Source organism: Elephas maximus, chromosome 5, assembly GCF_024166365.1.
Source record: "Elephas maximus indicus isolate mEleMax1 chromosome 5, mEleMax1 primary haplotype, whole genome shotgun sequence".
NCBI classification, from domain to species: Eukaryota; Metazoa; Chordata; class Mammalia; order Proboscidea; family Elephantidae; genus Elephas; species Elephas maximus.
The window spans coordinates 69680639-69702283 of NC_064823.1; the positions used below are offsets into that span (position 1 = coordinate 69680639).

The 21645-nt window shown below is 38.3% G+C and overlaps 2 protein-coding genes across 14 annotated transcripts in view; both read right to left on the minus strand.

Annotated features, from left to right (window-relative positions):
* Nucleotides 1-17209, minus strand: part of PTPN13 (protein tyrosine phosphatase non-receptor type 13) — a 1019774-nt gene extending 1002565 nt beyond the window's left edge. The window contains exon 1 of the mRNA XM_049885787.1: nt 17197-17209. The gene's annotated coding sequence lies outside the window, so the exon portion shown is untranslated. The remainder of the gene's footprint in view (nt 1-17196) is intronic.
* ARHGAP24 (Rho GTPase activating protein 24) overlaps nt 1-21645 on the minus strand; it is a 703232-nt gene that overhangs the window by 31038 nt on the left and 650549 nt on the right. The gene's annotated exons all lie outside the window — the stretch shown is intronic.

A 21645-nucleotide genomic window follows, 5' to 3' on the forward strand; every position in this document is an offset into this window, starting at 1 on the left:
GACAATGAACTCAATACCATTCCTCTTCAAGTTGTCATTCCCAGCATAGTAGACCATATGATTGTCCAATTCACGATGGCTAGTACCAGACCATTTCAGCTCACTAATGCCTAGGATATTGATCTTTATGCATTCCATTTTATTTTTGATGATTTCCAATTTTCCTAGATTCATAAATTGTACATTCCATGTTCCGATTAGTAATGGATGTTTGCAGTGGTTTCTTCCCATTTTGAGTCGTGCCACATCAGGAAATGAAGGTCTCAAAAGCTTAACTCCATCCATGTCATTAACGACTATACTTTGAAGAGGCAGCTTTTCCCTACTCCTGTTTTGAGTGCCTTCTGACCTGAGGGGCTCATCTTCCAGCACTATATCAGACAATGTTCTGCTGCTATTCGTTATATGTTTTCACTGGCTAATTCTTTTCAGCAGTAGACCGCCAGGTCCTTCTTCCTAGTCTGTCTTAGTCTGGAAACTCAGCTGAAACCTGTCCACCATGAGCGACCCTGCTGGTATTTGAATACTTGTGGAATACCTTCCAGCATCACAGTAACAAGCAAGCCCCACAGATGCGTTAGGGATAATCTAGTGGGGCAGCAGGTGTTAAGCAGATAATAATGCAAGTATGTAATTATAAAGTTTGGTTAGCGGTAATAAGAAAAAATATTGGGTGTTATAACAAGAGAGGACTAATCTAGGAGTTACGGGAGCTTCTCTAAAGAAATGATGCTTGTGCCATAATCTGAAGGGTGTGTAAGCATTAACTAAGTGAGAGCAGAGAGACAGTAGAATATATTCCGGATTAAAACAAGGGATATTAACAGAGCCCAAGAGAGGAGGGAGCTTTGACAAAAGGCTAAGAAGGCTAGAGCCCAGAGTGGGATACGGTGATGTTTGTAGACTAGGTAGGCAGCATCCTCACAGACCATAAGACTTTGCCCACTTTAGAATTAAGACAGGGGTAAGGGCTGAGTTTTCCACTTTGACATCGAGAGTCAGCTAGAACAGGCATATTGCCAAACATTTTGCCAACGATTTGATAGGGCCTATTTTAACTAATTAATTTTACTTTTTTATGCTTAAGTAAATGTACTTTCTCCCCTTAAAATTCCAAATTGACAGACAACATAGAAGAGGTAATTTTGAGGACTACTGAATAGAATAAAAATTATGTCTATAGAACACCTTAGAAACTGAGGTTAAGCTCATTACTTCCTAAAAACATGTTCCAAAAAATTGTTTTAAAGATAGACCTAAGATAGTTATAATGGTAAGAAAAGGATTATACTTTTTTTCAGTTTTCTTTGGCAAAATATCCTATTCATGCAAAACAAAACCCTTCTGTGTTTGACATTGGAGAATAATTTTCCATTTCTCTTGCTATGTAGTAAAGCACCTGATCTTTGAAGCAGTTAGTTTGTAGTAGTCAGCAGTCACAAAACAACAGCCGGGGGAGAGATACACAGTACAAGCAAATATTCCAATAGCCCATTTTCATCTTTTGATTTCACCATAATCCAATCCACCATCATGCCTAAATTGGGTTGGCTGTCTTCAGAGTCAATCAAAAGATGGTTAAAATTTTAGGCAGATACAGAGGATATAAAAATTAAGTATAAGTGTATTTTTAAATATATGGAATAAAATTATGCATAATTTGGATAAATGTATAGACTAATTTATAAAATAAAACAATAAATGAGACAATAATGATAAGAAACACATACTTTAAAAGAATGTCTTAGTATTTAAAAGATGATCTATTCGTTACATTGACACTCCTCATGCACATTGTTTTTAAGGTAACTGGCTTACTGCTTCCTGTGCTGTTTTGCATCTATTGAAAGGGAGCGCTCAGTGAGCTACAGAACTGTGAACGCTTGGACACTAGATGGTGCGATTGCAAAGTCAGACTCCAAACGGTGCTAAAATTGTGAGGATCAAGGCTGCAGAATCCTTCTTCCTCTACCAGCACTTTTTGTAGCAACAAATCTGCAGTAATGTACCAAGGATAGAAATAGTTGAGGTATGAATCAAGACAAGAGAGGGAAGGGGGATGATCATTTTATTCCTTTTCTGAAGTGATATGTTACAAAAGTTTTTGAACACATACATATATAGAAATGATGAAGAAAAAAGACTTATTTTTTCAGTTAACAAAGCTTATTAAATTTTTGCTTAAAGATTGAAACTTAAAAAAAGGATGACTTCTGGGCTTTATTAAGCTAAGGTTACTTTGTAGAAATAAAGACTTCTGCATTTTCCTAGTATTCTCATTTTGACTATGTCCTTTCCCACCGAATGGAAGAAACTAATCATTTCTGGACAAACTCCTGCACGTTTTGCCAGTTCTAGCTCACCTCAAGGGGCTTACAGTCAATCTGCTCCGACCGCCAGTATGCTGCCGCAATGGGAAGTCTGCCGTTTCTCTGAAAAATGTATTTGGATATCCACTGTACAAAATACTAATCCTCTGCACCTGACTCTCCAGCCTGACATCTTTTACTGAAGATCCACTTCTTGTTCTAATTAGTATTTGCCTTAAATATGTACAGCTAGGTAAGTAAAAGCCAATATTATGTGTTAATTGTCCAACATACCTGGAGAAACAGGCCATCTTTGCCTCAGAAAATTATATCTGTCTTCACCAAAGCGAAGTAAGTGGCTGCATTATGGCAAAAGATGATGTATACTGGAGAACAAAAATCCCTAATCTGGCTAAGCTCTCAGCTGCTAACTGAAGGTTGGGGGTTTGAGTCCACCCAAAGGCATCTCAGAAAAAAAGTCTTGGTGATCTACTTCTGAAAAATCCGCCACTGAAAACCTGATGGAGTACAGTTCTATTCGGACACACATGGGTTTGCCCTGAGTCAGAAACAACTCAGTGGCAACTGGTTTCTCACTTTTATTCTAGCTAACAACAACAACAACACACACCTACAAACACACACTCTGTTTTGGCCTCACAACAGTCCAATGAGGAAGTTCAATTATTAACCCCTCTTTGGTATTTTGGAAACCCTGGTGGCGTAGTGGTTAAATGCTACAGCTGCTAACCAAAGGGTCAGCAGTTTAAATCCACCAGGCGCTCCTTGGAAACTCTATGGGACAGTTCTACTCTGTCGTATACAGTCGCTATGAATCGGAATCGACTCGATGGCAACTGGTTTGGTTAAGTTTTTTTATGGTACTTTGGAGCCCCGGTGACACAGTGGTAAAAACCTCGGCTGCTAACCAAAAGGTTGGCAGTTCAAATCCAAAAGCCGCTGCTCGGAAACCCTATGGGGCAAGTCTACTCTGTCCTATAGGGTTCCTATGAGACGAAATTGACTCGATGGCGATGGGTTTTTGTTTGTTTGTTTCTTTTAATGGTACTTTAATAGGAAACTGTAGAGATAAAAATTCCTTTTAGCTAATCGTCTTATTTAAAAAAAAAAAAAAAATTTTTTTTTTTAATCATCTGGATAATAGTAGCTTGGAATAACGCTCTTTTGGTAGAAGTTTATAACTATTTGCAAATAATGTAAAGTCATTATACAGACCTCAAGTCCTTTTCACGCACCTGGAGGTAGAGCCTATTTTCAGAAATTAAGATAAATAATCCTGTACATTATATCCAGTGACAGAAGGAGACAGAGGCAAGCCCAGGGATGCTGAGTGAAAGAGCTATCAGGCCAGGACATGCTCTGTAACATATGTCCTTTAGCGGAGGAACATATGGGTACGATTTTCAGCTTATATTGAACTTGGATTTTACTTCTTAATCCTGTTCCCTTGTATGTAGTGTATTTTTCAAAAAAATCTAATTTAAAGAGAGGATTTCATGAGAATTTCTATAATTCACCTATTTTTGTATTCTCGTGTATCTTCCTTTGGTTATTCTGGGAACGCTCTATCATTCACTTTGCAAATAGTTCCTGAACATCTATGTTGTATACTGCCCCATGCCACATGCAAGGTGAACTAGAAATGAACAGCCTAGACTCTTTCTGTCCTTCTTGGGCTTATATCTCTAACCAATCATCAGAAACACTTTTCCAAACCATACCTCACTTTTCTACTTCATAACATTTTATACATACATCTGCATGTGTCATGGATTGAATTATGTCCCCCAGAAAATGTGTGTATCAACTTGCTTAGGCCATGATTCCCAGTATTCTCTGGTTGTCCTCCATTTTGTGATTGTAACTTTATGTTAAAAGGATTAGGGTGGGTCACATCCCTGATCCAATGTTTCCCTGGGTTGTGGCCTGTACCGCCTTTTATCTCTTAAGAGATAAAAGGAAAGAGAAGCGAGCAGAGAGTTGGGGACCTCATACCACCACCAAGAAAGCAGCACCAGGAGCAGAGCAGATCCTTTGGACGCAGGGTCCCTGCACCCGAGAAGCTCCTTGACCAGGGGAAGATTGAGGACAAGGACCTTCCTCCAGAGCTGTCAGAGAGAGAAAACCTTCCCCTGGAGCCGAGGCCCTGGACTTGGACTTGTAACCTACTAGACTGTGAGAAAATAAATTTCCCTTTGTTAGAGCCATCCACTTGTGGTATTTCTGTTATGGCAGCACTAGATGACTGACACAGAATTTGGGTTGCTGCTCTAACAGATACCTAAAATGTGGAAGCGGCTTTGAAACTGTGAATGGATAGAGTTGCTACAGGAGCAGAGGACCAGCGCAGCAGAGACCCTGCAGCGGCAGAGAAGCAGCAACAGCAGAGAACTAGCAGCAGCAAAACCAGGTGACCAGCGGGAAACGGCGCTGGAGCTGACCCACAGAGCAAGAGAGCTGAGTGCCTGTGCCTGTGTGCAGGAGGCTTCCTGGCGGAGTGAGGTGCCTCTGGGCACTTATTGGTGGAGCTAGGCTTACCGACCCACGGAGCCGGAGAGCTGAGTGCCTGTGTGCAGGAGGCTTCCTGGTGGAGTGGAGCTACTGAGCTTTGGAATGCTTGCCCCAGCAGGGCAGATGCTGGTGTGAGGCTGGAGGAGCCCAGAGGCCAAGAAACAAGGAAACAGAAGCTGAAGAGACAAGGAACACAAGAAGCTAAACTGCCTCAATCTCAAAAGGTGTGGCCATGACCTCAGGGGTTTCAGAGGGTGGTGGAGCCAGGGCCTCTGGTGTTTCTAAGGGTGGAGTTGCCATGGAGATAGACTACGAGAATTGTGGCCTAAAGCCGAGGGAGCAGAGCTGCTGTCCCAGTGGGCCTGGAAGGCGGAGCTGAAGCCAAAGGGCCTCCACTCAGAATCTGGAGAGTGGGGCCAATACCTGGAGGCTGGAGGGCAGGGTTATTGTGTAAATTGTCTCAGAGAACAGAGGATTATTTTCAAATCTTTGAGAGCTAATGTAATGTGTTCTGCTCACTTGCTTGGTGCCTGTTATGCCTTGTTTCCCTTCAGTTTCTCCCATTTGTAATGGAAATGTCTGTTCTGTCATTGTACCCTTGGAAGCAGATAACTTGTACTCTAGATTTCACATATGAAGAGGAATTTTTATATTTTGGACTTGGAGTTAAGACTTTTGCTATGATATGATGGGATGAATATGTTTTGCACGTTGCAAGAATGTAATTTCTGGAGGGCCAAAGGGTTGAATATCCTGGATTGAATTATGTCCTCCCCTCCCCCCGCCCAAATGTGTGTATTAACTCGGTTAAGCCATGATTCCCAGTATTCTCTGGTGGTCCTCCATTTTGTGATTGTAATTTTATGTTAAAAGGGGATTGTAACACCACTTTTAACCAGGTTGCATCCCCGATCCAATGTAAGGGGAGTTTCCCTGGGTTGTGGCCTGTACCATCTTTTACCTCTTAAGAGATAAATGGAAAGAGAAGCAAGCAGAGAGTTGGGGGCATCATACCACCAGGAAAGCAGCACCAGGAGCAGAGCACATCCTTTGGACATGGGGCCCCTGCACCTGAGAAGCTCCTTGACCAGGGAAAGATTGAGGACAAGGACCTTCCTCCAGAGCCGACAGAAAGAGAAAGCCTTCCCCTGCAGTTGACGCCCTGAATTTGGACTTGTAACCTACTAGAATGAGAAAATAAATTTCTCTTTGTTAAAGCCATCCACTTGTGGTATTTCTGTTATGGCAGCACTAGATGACTAAGACATGCATGTATGTGTAGATAGATAGACAGAGAGACACAGGCAGACTAGATAGATTAGATAGATAGGTAGGTAGGTAGATAGATTGATAAGATTGATAGACTGATAGATAGATTGATAGATGATAGATAGACAGACAGATTACCAGATAACTGACAGATGTGTATTATAAGAATGTTCTTTTATACTTTCTGGAAATTACCTACCCTATTTATATTCTATGTACAATATAGACATTTTACTAATCAGATCAGGGATAAAGGAGTCTGACAACAGTCCCTCTTTGGTCCTTGCCTAACCCACTCCTTCCTCCCCTGATAAATAATACCTACCAAAAACCCATTGCCCAGAGTTGATTCTGACTCATAGTGACCCTGTAGGGTGAATTAGAGCTGCCCATAGTGTTTCCAAGGCTGTAATCTTTACGGAAGCAGCCTGCTACATTTTTCTCTCAAAGAATGGCTGATGGGTTCAAACCTCCTACCTTTCGATTAGCAGCAGAGGGCTTAACCACTGTACCATCAGGGGTTGTTATGAGTCAGAATCAACTCGAAGGGAAGGGTTTAAACATACCCACATACACTGGTAAATCCAAATACCACAATAATTACAACTATAATACTACCTGGACAAAATCTTGACACCTGTAAATCTCAAAATTAGAAATGGGAATTCTTTTTTCACTCTGGATACAATGCACAGAGCACAATATAATCTCTTGCTTTTGCTGAACAGAATGGCTTTCCAAAGCAGCCACATGTGAAGTTATTCATGATGTTGTTATTAAACGTGACTGACTTGGAATTTAAAAAAAATATATAACGTCATAATGTCATATCCATCAAGTTTCTGAGAGAAGATATATATGAGACTAAAACTTTCAGTAGCACCACCAAGATAATGACTGTTACCAAACTGTCTTTGCATTGCACTGTATTGGGCAAATCTGCTGCAAAGGACCTCTTTAAAGTTTTGAAAGCAAAGATGTCACCTTGAAGGCTAAGGTGCGCCTGACCCAAGCCATGGTATTTTCAATCGCATCATATGCATGTGAAAGCTGGACAATGAATAAGGAAGACCAAAGAAGAGCTGATGCCCTTGAATTGTGGTGTTGGTGAAGAACACTGAATATATCATGGACTGCCAAAAGAAGGAACAAATCTGCCTTGGAAGAAGTACAACCAGAATGCTCCATAGAAGCAAGGATGACAAGACTGTATCTTACATACTTTGGACATGTTGTCGGGAGGGATCAGTCCCTGGAGAAGGACATCATGCTTGGTAAAGTAGAGGGTCAGTGGAAAAGAGCAAGACCCTCAAGGAGGTGGACTGACACAGTGGCGGCAACAATGGGCTCAAGTATAACAATGATTGTGAGCATGGCACAGGACAGGACATTGTTTCATTCTGTGGTACATAACCCAAAACAAAAACCCAGTGCCGTTTAGTTGATTCCGACTCATGGCGACCCTATAAGGCAGAGTAGAACTGCCGCATACAGTTTCCAAGGAGCGCCTGCAGGATTTGAACTGCCAACCCTTTGGTTAGCAGCTGTAGTACTTAACCAGTACATAGCGTTGCTATTATTCAGAACCGACTCGATGGCACCTAACAACAACCAAACTGCCTTGCTTAAGCAATATACTATCTGCCCACTGAGTTCACCAAGACATAGAAAAGCAAATCCAAAGGCTAGTAGGCAGCTTCAAACTAAATTAAAAGTCTACTAGAAAAGTCTAGCTCAGGTGAAACTTTTTTTTTTTTTTACGTATCTGACAAAACTGGTACACTTCTTGGCAGAGAAACTTGAATCTGATTAAACTGCCATGACTTCTTGTACAGTTATGTCATTATCATCACTGAATTTTATACAACATTAAGAGACAGCTTCACCTACAGGCAAGTCCTGGACTACACTAAATTAGTGCTGGTCTCAATACAATTTCCTGGTTTAAAAGTACTGATGACAGAGAACTGCATTATGTCCAAAAAACCTGCATTTGGTGAGCTTCCCTGCAGAATTGTTAGAGCACTGAACAATGAAACATTAGCAGAAAAACCTGAAACATGCTTTCTGATAATACAGACTTTTGAAAATATCATCAGATAGACCAATGTGATATAGAAGAGACTGATTCTCAAACTTAGCAGCACACTGTTATCACCTGAAAAGTTTAAAAAAAATATTGATGATTGAGTTTTATATATTCTGATTTAAGTCTTCCGGCCTGCAGCCTGGGCATAAAAAGTTCGTGAAGCGATTCTTTATGTGCAGCCAAGGTGGAGAAACACTGATATAGAGCATGCATTTTGCGTAGAAAAGTTCCAAGGCAATGAGACAGCTCCAATGTGTAGTGGTCACAAATTTAATCTGGCCATTTATAGCATCCGTAGGCAACTATTCGTTACGTGATTTTCTCTCCAATGTTCTCTGATGGAGTAGATGGTAGGAGGGCTGTGAGCAGAAAGATGCTGCTCATGTTTTAACTGTCGCATTGATATTTTCTTTCCAACTTCTAGAATTGCTTATGTATATAAAAGGTACATGTGAATAGAATCCTCCCTTACAATGCTAGATAATCATGTAAAAAGAATATCTGACAGTGTGATATACAATCACTCCAACATATCACATGCACATACAAGCACTCACAACACACACATACAACACACACCTGTATGTGTATACGATACTGAACAAATAAAATGCCTTGTTGTGTAGCTGTAAGGAAGAGATGACTAAGCACCAGAATTTGGTGCTTCCAACCAACGGATGCTTCAAATAGAAAGTAGCTACATCCTCACATTAAAAAAGTTCATAGATACTTGTCTGTTTGATACTTTTAACTTATCTTCCCTTGGAGAGTCTCTCACTGCATTGTTTCTTTTCCTTCTGCCTCCTTGCCTTCTTCTGCCCTCTCTCGCCATCTTTCCTTAGCAGTATACTCTCAAACTCCTCTTCCTCTACTGGCTTCGAAGTGTTGTTGTTTTCCTGGACTCGACGTTTGCTCCCTGGATAAATCTATGAGTTCAACTATTACTTTTCTGCAATGGCTACAAAGTATAAGTTTCTACACAGATTTTTCCACTGAATCGTTCCATGTCCCAGAGACACTGTCTTAGTTATCTAGGGCTATTACAGAAATATTACAAATGAATGGCTTTAATGAACAGGAAATTATTTTCTCACTTAGAAGGCTGGTGGTACGAATTTAGGGTGCTGGCTCTGGGGGAGGCTCTCTCTCTCTGTTGGCTCTAGGGGAAGGTTCTTGTCTCTTTCAGCTTCTATTGGTTTTTTGGTGATGCTCCTGTGGCATCTATCTTCTCTGTCCTTGATTGTTTTTGTGCCTAATCTGATACTTTTATATCTCAAGTGTTATTGATTTAAGACATCCTACATGGATACAGCCCCATTAACATAACAAAAATGTTCCCAGGTGGAATTCCCAGATGGGATTACATCAACACGTATAGGGATTAGGATTTACAGCACATATATTTTGGGGACACAATTCAATCCATAACAGACTCTTTGAACTCCATATGAAGAAAGATGAACTATAAAAATCTTCCTTGCCAATAAATTGTTCTTCCTTTAGCATTTTCTCACCATGGATAGCTTCACTATTCACATAAACAAGCAAGCAACCTAGAAGTCAATCTAAATTTCTCTTTTGCTGAGACCCTAATTCTATTAGTGATTAGTGATACTCAAATGGGCTCCACGTTGGAATCACCTGGAAAGTTTAAAAAATACTAATGACTGGTTCCTCTCTATTCTAATGTAGTATCTTATATACCTATTTCCTCTTCAACAGTCTCATTCACATTGTTCAAATTCACATTCATATCACTTACTTATATTAATACAATGGCATATTAGCTAGTGTTCCAGCTACAAGCCTGTCTTCCCACACATAATCCCCTGGATACACCCATATAGTGTTATATTCAGCAACAAATGAATATAAATAACAAATAAAATACCCTGTTGTATAGCTTTTTAATACTACTTTTGAATATAAAGGCAAATGTTTAAACATACATAAATACATCCCACAGAAACATACACACCTATATTACAGGCCAGCCATTAGAGTTGCCGTCATTTAGTTAGTTTGGGTTAGCATGTTTGAGAGCATCAATTCACTTCAGAAATAGGTATATTCTAATTTGTCCTGTTAAACTAAAATTTTAGACTGAAGAACAAAAATAAATTCTGGCTTTATTCATTATAGTACCAGGGTGCTTTTGTGGGAGAGGAAAGGCCAACAGGTTTAAAGCATTTGTAAGACTTGGGGCAGAACATTCAGAAAAGTTTCCTTTTTAAAGTTTCCTGAATTAAAGTAGTATTAATTCAGTATAGCTCCATTTTAAATAGGCTAACTTGTACATACATATATACTTAATTCCACACACACATACACAACAAACACACACCCTGAAACAAAACAACTAATGAAAACCTTCATTACTGTCAGTTACAGAATTAATCCACATGGCTATAAAAATGAGCCAATATGTTCCTGCAAGTCTAGTGATTTTGGACCCAAGATTCAATATCATACCCAAATTTATCTCAGAAGTGACATTAAAATGCACTTGATACATTCTTGTATTATAAATTACATTAATATTTTTCAAACTCTTAGGAGCCAAGTTAAAAAAAAAACAAAAAACAACCTCAATTTCTCCCACAAAGATTAAATCTGAAATCAATGAAGCTACAAGTTATTTTCCTATTGAACTAAGATCCTATTCATATCAACAAAATGTATAAATATTTCGAAAAAATGATGATAAAACAAAAAACCAAACTCATTGCTGTCGAGTTGATTCTGACTCATAACAACTGATAAACAAATAATAATTATCTGTTTCCCAACCACAAAGACTATTTTGCAAGTCTCATGTACACACATATATACATACGAATATCTGTTTATCCACTATCCATCTATCAATATATCTATCTAGATATATTTATAGAGTTATCTTTAACAAATCCAGCCAGTTTTACGGAAACAGGAAAATCAATCAAGGCTCTCCTAAAACCATGTCCTAGACTGTACATGTTGGACTTTGTTTTTTTTCTCAGTACCAGAAGAACCTCATGTCATTTATTTATAAGTGTTTAAGGAGAAAGCTGAAGCCTTTGAAGTCCCACATAGCATCTACAGTTGGCAACAGGCCAAGTTGCTAGTTTGCTCACGATTTTTGATAAACATAAGCATCCTGAGTCTAAGTTGGGAATCGGGATGGAGTAATATCCACACATTAACTCCTTTTTTGGCTGTTTTCTATGGAACACAACTTCCTAAATTCACAAATTTTAAAAAAATAGGCTGAGAAATGGATGGTTATTAAAATGATTGGTAAGAATGACCTATATGCAGATGGATATAAAGAAAGTACTTGCAATAAGAGATATAACAATAAAACTAATTTATGGGAATTTTTAAATTACCCTTAAATTGTGCCTTATGAATCAATGAATTCCATTATAGTTTAAGAGAGATGGACTGAGACACTTCTTGCTCACCTCACATTTCCCCCAGGAGGAGCACAGAAATAAAGACATAATACACAATCTCTAAGTACACTATAATTAGGCAGTTATATTATTAACTATGTAAATGGTGAGCTGTCATTTCTTGCTTCATTGGGGTATGTTGTTTTTCCCAACATTTGACTCCATATTCATAGCCACTGAGATATTATCCTTTCATAGAGAGTGTACACATTTCTACCAGCTCTCATATGTCTTCATCATTAGTAAATATACACACCTACGACTACATCACATATCCCTTTCCTGCTTTGATTGCACTTAAGACTTGAAGTGCTACGGACTGTAATTTCAGAGTCATATAGTCTTCAAAATCTTGACAAATAGTTAAAGAACTTGACTTAACGAATATAGACAAGTTGTGATTGTATTTGTATTTATTTTATATTGTCTGCCTACATGTTTTTCCCTTTACTAAGCTCTGAGGCTGGAGTTTCAGGACAAACAAAGGAAAAAAATCATCACGATACTTTCAACTATTGGTCTTTTTGGGAGAGATTTTAAGATTATGCACCAAGGATTTCCTAGAAAAACATCATTGATGCTCTGATGCTAAGGGGTTAAAATTATGCTTGAAAAATCAGTAGCAGCATTTAAAATTCATATACACCCTTTAATGATTCTGTGTTAAAGTAAAAAGGAGACTAAATAGCAAAGTTTCCTTAATGTATCTATACATACATATTTTCTTATAAAGTATCCACCACAATGGCCCTATTACACATAACGGACTTCCTTCTGCAATCATCATGTTTGGGGAATTATGATAATCTCACTCTGAAATGAACAATGAAGGATACAAGCATTCTTCTCCAGAAAATTCATTTTTTTCCAGTTAAGTCAGTAAGGTAGAAAACAAAAGCACTGTGCTGTATAAAGGAAATGAGTAAATAGTGGCCTAGCTTTAAATCGTAAACTCTCTAAGTCATAGTGTTAGAAGATACGTAAAGGATTTTCTGGTATATCCAGGTGAGTCAACAAGTCACCATCAAAACCATTCAATACCATGAAGAACTTTTCTCTGAATACTTCAACAGTCTTAAATTATAACATGAAAGCATTCTCAATGTATGAGATAGATGATGTTATCCTAGTTTACTGATGTGCATGTAAAATCTGAGGGAGAGAAGAAAAAGCTTTAAAAGGAGTCCAGTTATATATTATTGTGGCTTTAACATTAGAGGGGGTTTGTTAGAAGGGATACTTTGTTATCACATATACAGTTATTTATTACATTAGTGCTGTTTTCTATTTGGACTATTTTTAAGTGAGGTCAGTGTAGAGGGAAGAAAGTGATGAAAATTACACTGAGAAGAATTAAGGTTTTTTGTTTTGCTTTTGGTTTTGTTGCTGTTTTGCTATAATTAAATATCAGATTCACTCTGGGAATATTGTTGTTGTTGTTAGGTGCCATTGAGTCGGTTCCGACTCATAGCAGCCCTATGCACAACAGAACAAAACACTGCCCGGCCCTGAGCTATCCTTACAATCGTTGTTATGCTTGAGCTCAGTGTTGCAGCCACTGTGTCAGCCTACCTCATTGAGGGTCTTCCTCTTTTCCGCTAACCCCGTACTCTGCCAAGCAAGATGTCCTTCTCCAGGGACTGATCCCTTCTGACAACATGTCCAAAGTATGTAAGACACAGTCTTTCCATCCTTGCTTCTAAGGAGCATTCTGGTTATACTTCTTCCAAGACAGATTTGTTCGTTCTTTAGGCAGTCCATGGTATATTCAATATTCTTCATCAATACCACAATTCAAAGGAGTCATCAAAGGCATCAATTCTTCTTCGGTCTTCCTTATTCATTGTCCAGCTTTCACATGCATATGATGCGATTGAAAATACCATGGCTTGGGTCAGGCGCACCTTAGTCTTCAAGGTGACATCTTTGCTTTTCAAAACTTTAAAGAGGTCCTTTGCAGCCGATTTACCCAATACAATGCGTCTTTTGATTTCTTGACTGCTGCTTCCAAGGCTGTTGATTGTGGATCCAAGTAAAATGAAATCCTTGACAACTTCAATCTTCTCTCCATTTATCATGATGTTGCTCATTGGTCCAGTTGTAAGGATTTTTGTTTTCTTTATGTTGAGGTGCAATCTCTGCTGAAGGCTGTGGTCTTTGATCTTCATTAGTAAGTGCTTCAAGTCCTCTTCACTTTCAGCAAGCAAGGTTGTCTCATCTGCATAACGCAGGTTGTTAATGAGTCTTCCTCCAACCCTGATGTCCCGTTCTTCTTCATATAGTCCAGTTTCTTGTATTATTTTCTCAGCATACAGATTGGATAGGTATGATGAAAGAATACAACCCTGATGTACACCTTTCCTGACTTTAAACCAATCAGTATCCCCTTGTTCTGTCTGAACAACTGCCTCTTGATCTATGTAAAGGTTCCTCATGAGCACAATTAAGTGTTCTGGAATTCCCATCCTTCGCAATGTTATCCATAATTTGTTATGATCCACACAGTCGAATGCCTTTGCATAGTCAATATAACGCATTCATATTTATGAAAGCATTTCTGAAATATAAAATGAATAAAGGCGCTGCTCCTAATTTAGAACTTTAATGGCTTTTATGAAATTGTAAGCCCATTCATAGGATTATGACTATAATACACTGATGTAGGCAGACATTTTGTCTTTAGTTGACAAAAAACGATATTCTAACAGAAGTTTTCAGTGGTTGTTTTAAAACATGATAATTTCCAAATTTCCTAAATAAACATGTAAGTTTTTTATTTATTGAGATATCAGAAATATAGTGATTTATTCATTCATTTGATAATGGAATTCAAATATACTCTTTACAGTCATTCATTCAGCCAAGATTTATTGAGTGCCTACATTGTGTCAGGTACTGTTTTAGTTACTAGGGATGCCAAAGTGATCAACATCAATAAAATTCTCAACACTCATTGACCTCAGATTCTAGTTACAAGTATGGTTTTTAATTTTACTAATACAGATTTTTAACCAACACTGATACTGTGTGTTTCTATCTATTAATCATCTATCTACCTATCTATCATCTCTCATTCTCTATCTATCTATCAATCATTGTTAGCTGCCTTTGAATTGTCCCCTGGCTCATGGCAACCCCATGTGCAAGGAAATGAAACTGCCCAGTCCTGTGCCATCCACATGATTGGTTGTGGATCAGAACCATTATGATTCATAAGGTTTTCAGAAGTAGATCACTTGGCCTTTCTTTCTGGTCCATCTTAGTCTGGAGACTAGGCTGAAACCTGCTCAGCCTCACTGAAGATGAAAACCTCCACAGATCAATGGGTGGTGGCTACACATGAAGTTCACTGGCTGGGAATCAAACCTGAATCTCCTGCACTGAAAGCAAGAATTGTACCACTGAACCACGACTGCCCCATATATATCATAGATGCTTATCTTAACCCTAAAACAGATATGCCCAGTATGTAATTATTGACTCAAGGAATTTTCAACCATTTCCTTATAACAATTATCAAGATATTAAAAATATTAACATTTTGAAACAGTCTGCCTGCTAAAGAAGATGTATGAATGCCTAATAACCATAAAATGCTGTATATCATCAGTCATTTACCACTGCCTTCAAGTCGATTCCATTTCATGGCAACCCCACATACTTCAGAGTAGAACTGAGCTCTATAGCGTTTTTAAAGGCTGCAACCTTATTATCATGGATTGAATTGTGTCCCCCCAAAATATCTGTCAATTTGGCTAGGTCATGATTCCCACTATTGTATGATTGTCTACCGTTTTGTTATCTGATGTGATTTTTCCCTATGTGTTATAAATCCTATCATTATGATGTTAATGAGATGGATCAGCAGCAGTTTTATTGATGAGATCTACAAGATTAGATAGTGTCTTAAGCCAAACTCTTCGGAGATACAAAAGAGAAGTGAGCAGAGAAACAGGGGCACCTCATAACGCCAAGAAAGCAGAGCCAGGAGCAGAGCGTGTTCTGATTCCTGTATGGAGAAGCTCCCAGACCAAAGGAAGACTGATGACAAGGACCCTCCTCCAGAGCCGACAGAGAAAGCCTTCCCTTGGAGCCGATGCCCTGAATCCAGGCTACTAGCCTGCTAGACTGTGAGAGAATAAACTGCTCTTTGTTAGAGCCATCCCCTTGTGGTGTTTCTGTTACAGCAGCACTAGATGACCAAAACATTTATGGACGTACACCACCAGGCCTTTCTTCCTTGGCACCACTGGGTGGATTTGATTGACCAACCTTTTGGTTAACAGCCAGGCTCAAACCATTTGTGCTACCCAGGGACCTTCATTAGTCATTAGGGACATGAAAATTAAAACAAAAAAAAGTACACCTTTTCATAATCACTAGAATAGCTAGAATAAAAATGATAATAACAAGTGTTGACAAGGATGTAGAAAAGTTGGAACCTTCATATACTGTTGGTGTAGCCACTTTGAAAAACAATTTGACAGTTCCTCAAATGTTAAACACAGAATTACCATATGAGCCAGCAATTCCACTCCTAGTATATACACAAGAGAAATGAAAACCTATGTCTAAACAATAACTTCTACACAAATGTTCACACAGCAGCATTATTGGCTACAGCCAAAAAGCAGAAACAACCTAAATGTCCATCAACTGGGGAGTGGATGAACAAAATGTGGTACACCCGTATAATGGAATTTCATTCTGTGGCGCAGCAGCTATGTTCAGCTTCCTACCCAAAGATCAGCAGTTTGAATCCACCAGCCACTCCTTGGAAACCCTATGGTGCAATTCTACTCTGTTCTGTAGGGTCACTATGAATTGGAATCGACCTGATGGCAACAGGTTTGGTTTGGGTTTAATAAAAAGAAACAAACTATGAATTCATGCTATTACATGGGTGAACCTCAAAAAGCACTATGCTAAGTGAAAGGAGCTGGTGCAAAACACCACATCTTGAATAATTCCATTGATATGAAATGTTCAGAAAAGGCAAATCTAGAGAGACAGAAAGTAGATTAGTCATTGCCTGGGGTGGAGGTGGGGCCATAAGTGGGATGAGAGATCTCACTGGGGTGATGAAAATGTTCTAAAGCTGATTTATGGTGATGACTGCATGACTTTGTAAGTTTATTAAAAATCACTGAATTCAACCCTTAAAATGGGTGAATTAGATAATAGGTAAAATATGACTCAATAAATTTATTTTAACCAAGAAATGGCTTTAAGGAATATGACTTCACCAAGACCATTAAAATAACTATAATCTGAGTTACCAGAGTTACCAGACACACAAAAATAAACATAATCAGAACCTTGTATGTATCTTACTTCTTTGTGTAGGAATTGTCATTTGAAGATTTCAAGACAGAAATGAAGGTTTCCTAGATTAAAATCACTGAAGAATTTATGGTTAAGCATCAGCCTCTATATCACACAGGTTCAAGTATATTATTTTTTATTTTCATGTAAAATGTCCATCAGCATAATAATAATAGTAATAATAAAAAAACAATGCATAAATGCCATGTATCAAGTTCTTACCATATGCCAGGACCTGTAAAAAAAAGTGTTTAACTCACATTATTTCATTTACTTCTGGTGTTTTTGTTCTGTTTGTTTTGTTTCTTAAGGGAATGAATACAATGACATCATGAGAAGTTACATAGCTAGTCCCAGGTGGTTAACATAAGTAATAAATGGTGGGTCTGGATTTCATCCCAGATCTGTCTGTCACCAAAGCCTGAACTCTCTTACACTGCGTCCTTGAGAGTAAGCACAAAAACACTTACTTGATACATGTGTCAAATACCGGGAATCTTCTTGGTTAATTAGCTATTTTTATTCGCAACCCTATTGGATGGAAGTGGAAGTAAGTCCAAATTCTTCGAAGATAAATAAAAAGGAAAGGGAAGCTCACATGCCTGGTTCCAGCAACACAGGCTTTTAGATATTTCAAAAAGACAGTAAAACACAATGAAACATGACAGGTTTCTAACCACCAACCTCTCCCACATAAAATATTTAGTAAAACCTATTCACGTGAGTATTTTCCACATATATTTTCCTTTAAAGCCCATTAATTTTTCAGACCTTGTTATATTCACAAGGAGGTTTCATGGAATCTTTGCAAGTTACCTCTTTAGTTACCGTTGGGTTAACGGTATACCAGCCACTGTTTACGCCTCTGGACCTCAGAGGTAAGGCATTATTCCAGTTCTAATGCATTCAGCATCAAGGTGGGTTTCTTCTGAAATGTGTGAAGCTCACCAGACCTACGTAGGAGCCTCATTATTGTGAAGGTTGAGCATCCTATTAGGTAAGGCTTCCTCGATGTGTTGGTTTGGTAAACTTTTGCCTTTTTTTCCCTTTATTCCTGTGAGATAAGGCTTGTATGCATAATTTTGGCTTTCCCGTTAGGGAGCCCTAATAGGTTTGTTTTGTTTGTTTCTGGGTTATATTTAGAAAACCAGAGGGTCCCCATGTAGCCTAATGGGAAATCAAATGACACATTGCATGGGTAAATCTGCTGCAAAAGACCTCTTTAAAGTGTCGAAAAGCAAAGATACCACCTTGAAGACTAAGGCCCACATGACCCAAGCCATGGTGTTTTCAATTCTCATACTTATGTGAAAGTTGGACAATGAATAAGGAAGACCAAAGAAGAATCGATGCCTTTGAGTTATTATGTTTGCAAAGAATGTTGAATATACCATGGACCGCCAAGAGAACGAACAAATTTGTGTTGTCAGAAGTACCACCAGAATAGAAGCAAGGATGGTGAGACCACGTCTCACATACTTTGGACCTGTTATCAGGAGGGATCAGTTCACGAAGAAGGACATCACGCTTGGTAAAGTATAAGGTCAGTGAAAAAGAGGAAGACCCTCAATGAGATGGATTGACACAGTGGCTGCAACAATGGGCTCAAACATAGCAATGATTGTGAGGATGGTGCAGGATCGAGCAGTGTTTCCTTCAGTTTTACATAATGTCACTATGAGTCGGAAACAAGTTGACGCCACCTAACAACAACAACAACAACATATTGCTACCCAGAATATTAAATTAAAATATATGTCTGGCTTTTCTGTTTTCTAAATCTCAGGCTTTTCTTTTTTTTTTTTTTTTGTTTTAATCTCTGTAGACGTTCAGTTTGTTTAGTGAGCCTAATTCAGTCTCCAAAACAAATTAAAAAATACATGAAAGGGGGAAAAGGCGAAGGAAGGACGAGGGCTGAATGAGCTCAGTATGTGGGTGGGCAGCTGGAGTACCTCGGACAGCAGCTGTTTCTGAGATTCTTGGACAGAATGTGTGAAATTGCTGGCTTCATAAAGCCGTCTGTCCTTGCTCTTGAGCGCTATGTTGTAAGTGCATAGTTATCCCGTTGCCCAGCAGTTAATGTTATGATAGTGACACCCACATGGCCATTCCTGACCCTACTTTCCCAGCTCTGCCAAAATGTATCTCCTTTAACAGCTGATGCCATCTGGGGAGCTTTGGAAACAACATAACTTTCAGCTTCTAATTTGATTTTACACATTCTATATTTCAGTTTATTTCCCTCAGAAGGGGGAAAGTTTAACACACGATGTTATATTTTTAATTTTTTTCACTCCTAAATAGAAACAATGAAGAAAAGAATGGCTAAAAACCATGATATCTATTTTTCCTTTTTCTTTTTTTTACCATTCACATGAATGATAAAATACAAATTCTTTCAGGGCAATGAAAATACCCTTCGTCACAAAATTCACCACTGATCAAGGAGTCTGTAGGAACATGTCAACCAAATGTAAGAACAGTAAGTCATGCATACATAAGATTCTTAAACTTGACCTCAGAAATGAAGAAATGGCATTTTGTTGTAATTAAGGAAGACCAGAAAGCGTACGGCTTAATAAAGGCAGGTGCATGGACTTGCAACGTCTCTAAATTCAAATAGTGTTGTTCCAAATTTCTTTTCTCAAACAAGCTTTCTTCCCCCTCTACAGGATTTTTACAGGACAAAAATATTTCTCGCATTCAAACCCCAAATGGATTCATAAGCTTCAAAAGCACAGGGAGATTTATGAACACAGATGCTCTTCAGCATGGGACCAACATGTACAAAACATTGGAATCAACAACAGAGGAAGAAATGAATAAACCAATGAACTAGGATGATGAAACAGTCTAAAGTCCTTAAAACCATGTTCGTAAAAATTACTCAGTGACATGGGAAAATCTTCATGATATAATGTTCAGGAGAAAAGGCAGGATGTAAAAATACATGATTCCAATAGATAGATAGATTAGATAGATAGATGATAGATAGATAAATAATGTCAATGTGTCTAAGCCACTACATACCTACTTGTCTATATTCTATATATAGCAAGAGCTCTCTGGGTTGTTTAATTTTAAAATATTTTCTTTAAATTCTTTGAAATTCTAAATTGTATACAACATGTTATAATTTGAAATATAATTTTAATAACTTCTAAACTAAATTTCAATAACACCTTGAGATGTTATAATTTTTTTTATCACAAGAAGTTCACTTCAGAAATCAAATTTCAGGGCTAGAGACTGGAAGTACAATGTCAGTGACTAGAGATTATCTATGTAGAATTCCTGTGAGAACTTCTTTCCAGACTTTAATAAATATAAAGATGAAAGCTAAATCCTGTTGGCTCTTTAGTGAGATATAGAATTATTAAAATAAACAAGGAAAATATTCATTCTTGCTCTAAGATGCATTGCAATGAAAATGTTCTGTACTTTACATCCTAGTATCTACTCAAAGCATTATTCACAATCTGTATTTTTTAACACACACATATATGTGTACACACACACACATATAAAAAAAACAAAAACCAAACCCGTCGCCACCAAGTCGATTCTGATTCACAGCAACCTTACAGGACAGACTAGAACTGCCTGTAGTATTGAAATCACTTTGCTAGTGAACCTTGGTGAGACTAACTTGAACTAATAAATGCTACTGGGCAGCTTGCCTTTATGTCCCAAAGACTGAAGCCTGACCTAGGGCTTGTGTGTATGAAATATCAAACTCTGTCAATTAAATAAAAAGACAGATGATGACAGAAAACTCTATTTGGATAAGTTTCTGAATATGACCTTACTCTCTTGGGGTATTACAGATTATTTCTTTCTCCTACCACTGTAGCTCACAATTACATTTTACCACAAATATGTTGATATTGGGTGCTGTAAAGTCAACCCAATGTGACAGAGTAGAACTGCCCCACAGGGTTTTCTGGGCTGTAATCTTTACAGGAACAGATCACCAGCTCTTGCCTCCCCCAAAGCCACTAGATGGGTTCAAACCGCCAACCTTTCATTTAGCAGTTTAGCACTTAATCACTGAGCCACCATGGCTCCTTACAAGTATGTAACTATCTTCTTTTTACTTCACTGTCCACGGATTTTAGAATTCCTTGTTTTTTAATCAGCAGAATCCAGGAATTTGCATATCTGCCTCCCTCAGATTGAGAGACTCCATCTTGACAATTAGTTTGTCAAAAGTAGGACAGACAGGAAAATCATGCTAACAGAGTGACTTTTTTTTTTTCTGACATGTAAATAAAATGATTTACTTATCTACTAAAAACATTTCAATCAATTTCCATTTCATTTAAAGTAAAAAAATAAATTCTTTATCATAATCTACTGGGCCATACATGATCAACCAAACTCTTTGTTATAATCTGCTAGGCCATGAATGGTTAACCATTTCCACCTCATCTCGGTAGACTCCATCACCCACTGCATTCCTGCCACAATGGCTGTCTTTCTGTTCTTCAAACAAGTCAAGTTTATGCCCATCTCAAGGTCTTTCTAAAACTTGCCATATCTTCCACCTGGAAGGTGGTTCTACCATATCTTGTGTATGTCATGCTGCTTCTTGCCATTCAAGTCTAAACTCAAATGTTATGTGCTCAGGAAGCAGATGGATATTTCCATCACTTCACTCACTCACTCATGCCATCCTTACCAC